This window comes from Cricetulus griseus, chromosome 7 (assembly GCF_003668045.3).
Source record: "Cricetulus griseus strain 17A/GY chromosome 7, alternate assembly CriGri-PICRH-1.0, whole genome shotgun sequence".
In the NCBI taxonomy this organism is placed as follows: Eukaryota; Metazoa; Chordata; class Mammalia; order Rodentia; family Cricetidae; genus Cricetulus; species Cricetulus griseus.
In genome coordinates, this window is record NC_048600.1 from 101,119,039 (window position 1) to 101,125,445 (window position 6,407).

Consider the following 6,407-nt stretch of genomic DNA (forward strand, 5'->3'; position numbering starts at 1 on the left):
AGCTAAGGAAAAAGGTCAAGTAACATATAAAAGCAAACCTATCAGAATTACATCTGGCTTTTCCATGGAAACTGAAAGTCAGAAGGTCCTGGATAGATATTCTACCAACACTAAAAGACCACAGACGCCAGCCCAGACTACAATACCCAGCAAAGCTTTGAATCACTATAGATGGAGAAAACAAGCTATTCCATGACAAGGCCAGATTTAAACAATACATGTACACTAATCCATCCCCACAGAAAGTTCTGGAAGGAAAAAGGAAAACTACAACCCAAGGAAGTTAACTACAACCAGAAAAACATAGGCAACGGATAATCCCATTTTACCAACAGCCAAAAGAAAAAAGGGGTGGAAATCCACACACAATTCAACCAACAACAACAAATCCAAAGTAAACAAGAATGAACAATCAATGGTCATTAATATCCCTCAATATTAATGTTCTTAACTCGCCTATAAAAAGAAACAGGCTAACAGAATGGATAAGAAGACAGAATCCATCCTTCTGCTGCATACAAGAAACACACCTCAACTTCAAAGACAGACGGTATCTCAGAGGTAAGGGTTTGGAAAAGATTTTCCAATCAAATGGACCCAAGAAACAAGCAGGGGTAGCAATCCTAATATCTAACAAATTAGAATTTAAACTAAAAACAATGAAAAGAGATGAAGGAGGTCATTTCATAATCATCACAGGAGAAATCCATCAAGATGAAGTCTCAATTCTGACCTGAGATGCCCCAAATACAAAGGCATCCACATTCATAAAAGAAACATTACTAAAACTCAAATCATACATAAAACCTCACACACTTATAGTGGGAAACTTCAACACCACATTCTCACTACTAGACAGGACCACCAGACAGAAACTTAACAAAGAAACAAAGGAACTAATAGAAGTTATGACCCAATTGGGTTTAACAGACATCTATAGAACATTCCATCCAAACACAAAAGAATATACCTTCTTCTCAACACCACATGGAACCTTCTCTAAAATCGACCACATACTTGGCAACATAGCAAACCTCAACAAGTACAAAAAAATTGAAATAACACCCTGTGTCTCATCAGACCACCATGCTTTCTTGTCAGTTAGAATTCAAGAACAACACAAATTGCAGAAAACCTACATACTCATGGAAATTGAATAATATGCAATTGCACCATTCCTGGGTCAAGGAAGAAATTAAAAAAAAAAGAAATTAAAGACTTCCTAAAATTCAATGAAAACACAACATACCCAAACTTATGGGACACTTTGAAAGCAGTGCTAAGAGGAAAGTTCATAGCACTAAGTGCCCACATGAAGAAACTGGAGAATAGTCACACTAGAGAATTAACAGCACAACTGAAAGCTCTAGAACAAAAAGAAGCAAACTCACCCTGGAGGAGTAGATGCCAGCAAATACTCAAATTGAGGGCTGAAATCAATGAAGTAGAAACTAGGAAAACAATACAAAGAATCAATGTAAGGAAGAGTTGGTTCTTTGAGAAAATCAACAAGATAGACAAACCTTTTTCCAAACTTACCAAAAGGCAGAGAGTGAACATGCAAATTAACAAAATCAGAAATGAAAAGGGAGACATAACAACAGACACTCAGGAAATACAGAGAATCATCAGGTCATACTTTGAAAACCTGTACTCCTCAAAATTTGAATAAGCAATTTAAATAGACTTATAACCCCTAATGAAATAGAAGCAGTCATCAAAAGTCTCCCAACCAAAAAAAGGCCAGGGCCAGATGGCTTCATGGCAGAATTCTACCAGAAATTCAAAGAACAGCTAATACCATTCTCCTCAAAGTATTCCACACAATAGAAGCAGAAGGGTCATTGCCAAACTCTTTTTATTAGGCCTCAATAACCTTAGTACCCAAGCCACATAAAGACACAACTAAAAAAGAGAACTACAGCCAAATATCTCTCATTAACATTATGCAAAAAATACTCAAAATACTGGCAAATTGAATCCAAGAACACATCAAAAAAATCATTTACCATGATCAAGTAGGCTTCATTCCAGGGATGCAAGGATGGCTCAACACATGAAAATTCATCAATGTAATGCACCATATAAACAAACTGAAAAAGAAAAACCACATGATCATCTCACTAGATGCTGAAAATGCCTTTGCCAAAATCCAACACCCCTTCATGATAAAGGTCTTGGAGAGATCAGGGATAACAGGAACATACCTAAACATAATAAAAGCAATATACAGCAAACCAACAGCCAACATCAAATTAAATGGAGAGAAACTCAGTGCAATTCCTCTAAAATCAGGAACAAGACAAGGCTGTCCACTGTCTCCATATCTCTTCAATATTGTACTTGAAGTTCTAGCTAGAGCAATAAGATAACAAAAGGAGATCAAGGGGATACAAATTGGAAAAGACGAAGTCAAAATTTCACTATTTGCAGATGATATGATAGTTTTCACAAGTGACCCGGAAGAACTCTACCAGGGAACTCCTACAGCTGATAAACACCTTCAGCAAAGTGGCAGGATACAAGATTAACTCAAAAAAAAAAAGTGGACCTACTATATACAAAAGATAAATGGGCTGAGAAAGATATCAGAGAAAAATCACCCTTTACAATTGCCACAAACAACATAGACTACCTTTCGGTAACACTAGCCAAAAAAGTGAAAGACCTGTATAATAAGAACTTTGAGTCTTTAAAGAAAGAAATTAAAGAAAATACCAGAAAATGGAAAGATCGCCCATGCTCTTGGATAGGTAGGATCAACATAGTAAAAATGGCAATGTTGCCAAAAGCAATCTACAGATTCAATGCAATCCCCATCAAAATCCCGGCACAATTCTTCACAGACCTTGAAAGAACAATTCTCAACTTTATATGGAAAAACAAAAGACCCAGGATAGCCAAAACAACCCTGTACTATAAAGGAATGTCCGGAGGCATCACCATCCCCGACTCCAAGCTCTATTATAGAGCTATAGTCCTGAAAACATCTTGGTATTGGCACACAAGTAGACAGGTAGACCAATGGAATTGAATTGAAAACCCTGATATTAACCTACACACCTATGAACACCTGATTTTTGACAAAGAAGCTAAAATTACACAATGGAAAAAAGAAAGCATCTTCAACAAATGGTGCTGGCATAACTGGATTCTGGTCTGTGGAAGACTGCAAATAGATCCATATTGATTGCCATGCACAAAATTTAAGTCCAAGTGGATCAAAGACTTCAACATAAATCCAGCCACACTGAACCTCTTAGAAGAGAGGGTAGGTGGTACCCTCGAACAAATTGGCACAGGAGACTGCTTCCTGAACATAACACCAGTAGAACAGACACTGAGATTGACAATTAATAAATGGGACCTCCTGAAACTGAGAATCTTCTGTAAGGCAAAGGCCACAGTCAACAAGACAAAATGGCAGCCCACAAAGTGGGAAAAGATCTTCACTAACCCCACACCTGACAGAGGGCTGATCACCAAAATATACAATGAACTCAAGAACCTAACCACCAAAACACCAAACAATGCAATTAAAAAGTGGAGTGCAGAACTAAATAGAGAATTCTCAACAGAGGATTCTAAAATGGCTGAAAGACACATAAGAAAGTGCTCAACATCCTTAGTTAGCCATCAGGGAAATGCAAATCAAAACAACTCTGAGATACCATCTTGCTCCTGTCAGAATGGCTAAAATCAAAAACACCAATGACAGTTTATGCTGGAGAGGATGTGGAGAAAGGGGAACACTCCTCCACTGCTGGTGGGAGCGTACAGCCACTTTGGAAATCAGTATGGAGGTTCCTCATGAATTGGGAATCAATCTACCACAAGATCTAGCAATTCCACTCTTAGGCATATACCCAAAAGACGTACATTCATACAACAAGGGCATCTGTTCAACTATGTTCATAGCAGCATTATTTGTAATAGACAGAACCTGGAAGCAAGCTAAACTGAAGAATGGATGGAGAAAATGTGGTACATTTACACAGTGGAGTACTACTCAGAGGAAAAAACCAATGGAATCTTGAAATTTGAAGGCAAATGGATGGGACTAGAAGAAACCCAGTCACAAAAAGACAAACATGGTATGTACTCACTCATATATGGATATTAGACATAGAGCAAAGGAGTAGCAGCCTACAATCCACACTGCCAGAGAAGCTAGTAAACAAGGAGGACCCTAAGAGAGACATACATGGTTCTCCCTGGAGAAGGGGAAAGGGACAAGATCTCCTGAGTAAATTGGGAGCATGGGGGAGGGGAGAGGGAGTCAGAAGAAAGAGAAGGGGGGAAGAGGAAGGGAGAGGACAGGAGAGAGCAGGAAGATCTAGTCAGGGGAAGAGTTGAGGCGAGCAAGAAAAGACACACCATAATAGAGGGAACCATTATAGGTTTAAACAGAAATCTGGCACTAGGGAAATATCCAGAGATCTACAAAGTTGACCCCAACTAAGAATCTAAGCAATAGTGGAGAGGCTACCTTAAATGCCCTTCTCCAATAATGAGATTGATGACTACCTTATATGCCATCCTAGAGCCTTCATCCAGTAGCTGATGGAAGCAGAAGCAGACACCCACAGCTAAACACTGAGCTGAACTCCTGGAATCCAGTTGCAGAGAGAGAGGAGTGATGAGCAAAGAGGTCAAGACCAGGCTGGAGAAACCCACAGAAACAGATGACCTGAACAAGGGGGAGCTCATGAACCCCAGACTGATAGCTGGGAAACCAGCATAGGATTGTTCCAGACCCCCTGAACGAGGATGTCAGTTTGGAGCTCTGGCTAATCTATGGGGCCTCTGGTAGTGGATCAGCATTTATCCCTAGTACGAATGGACTTTGGGAGCCCAATCCACATAGAGGGAAACTGTCTCAGCCTAGACACACAGGGGAGGGTCTAGGCCCTGCTCCAAATGATCTGACAGATTTTGAAGATTCCCCCATGGAAGGTCTTCCCTGAGGATCAGAAAGGGGATGGGATAGGGAGCCGGTGGGAGCAGGGGAGGAGGAGAGGGAGAGGGAACTGGGATTGACATGTAAAAGCTTCTTTCTAATTTAAATTTTAAAAAAGAATCATTTGATTATGTTATTTAAAAAAAAAAGCATGTGAGGGAAGGGAACCCTTATTTATTGTTGATATGTATCCCCATGCAGTCACCAAAGAAATCAGAATGGAACTTTAAAAAAAATTACCATGTGCTCAAGTGCAATGCCTCATGGGTATATTTATAAAAGACTCTAAGTCCTACCACAGGTATTTTTTCACATCCATGTTTATTGCTGTGCTGTTCATAATATTAGGAAGTGGAACCAGCTTAGATGTCCATCTACAGAGGAAATGTGTTAAGAAAACGTGGAGGTGCCTCAAAGAGATGATGGGACAGACTTAGTAGACTTCCTAGGGGGAGCCTTACCCTCTCTGAGGAGCAGATGGGAGGGGGGAGTGGAGAGAGCGGGAGGAGAGGAGGGAGGGGGAACTGGAATTGGATGTTAGAGAAAGAGCCTTTTATTGAACTAAAAGGAGATGTTGGGATAATCTTTTTGTACACTGTGTGAAGATGTCTCTGTTTAACCTCACCAGCCTGATGCACTTTCTGATTGGCTTAATAATGAACAGCCAATAGTTAGGCAAGAGAAGATAGGTGGGACTATAGGGAAGATAGGAACTCTGGGAAAGAATCTGAGGCACAGGAGATTCGCCAGCCAGACTCAGAGGAAGTCGGGCATACAGTACTGAGGAGGTAACGAGTCATTTGGCAGAGTGTAGATTAATATAAGTGGGTTAATTTAAGTTTTAAGAGCTAGTTGGGAACAACCATAAGCTAAGGTCAGGTTTCACAATTAATAAAAAGCCTTCATGTCATTATTCAGAAACTGGCAGTCCAAAGAAAGACCTACTACATTAAAGTTTCACAGAGAAACTCTGTCTTGAAAAAAACAAATAAACATATATGTATATAATATATTTATGTATATTGATATAAATATATATAATATAAGTATGTTTATATTATATACATTAAAGATAGATCCATAATCGTTCCCTAGTCTGAAATGGAGAGAAAAAGGTCACTCTTAAGGCTGAGCTTGCACCTGATCAGAATTCACCAGTTGATGGGGAATGTACTGTGTATGTTTATTTTATTGATTATTGAATAAAGTACTTGTTTAGCCAATGAAACAGCAAGTTAGGCAGGACTAGGAGTCAAAGAGGGTTCTGGGAAATGTAGTAGAGAAGTGGTGTTCTAGGCAGGAAGTGACATAGCAAGGAGAAACAGGAAATGTCCCGCTTTCCCCTTCACCTCCTCCAGCGGCAGGATGTGAGCTACTGGCAAGGAGGGACGCCAATAAGGCGTCCGATAAGATAAGTCTTATAAAATATATAGATTTATGATAATTA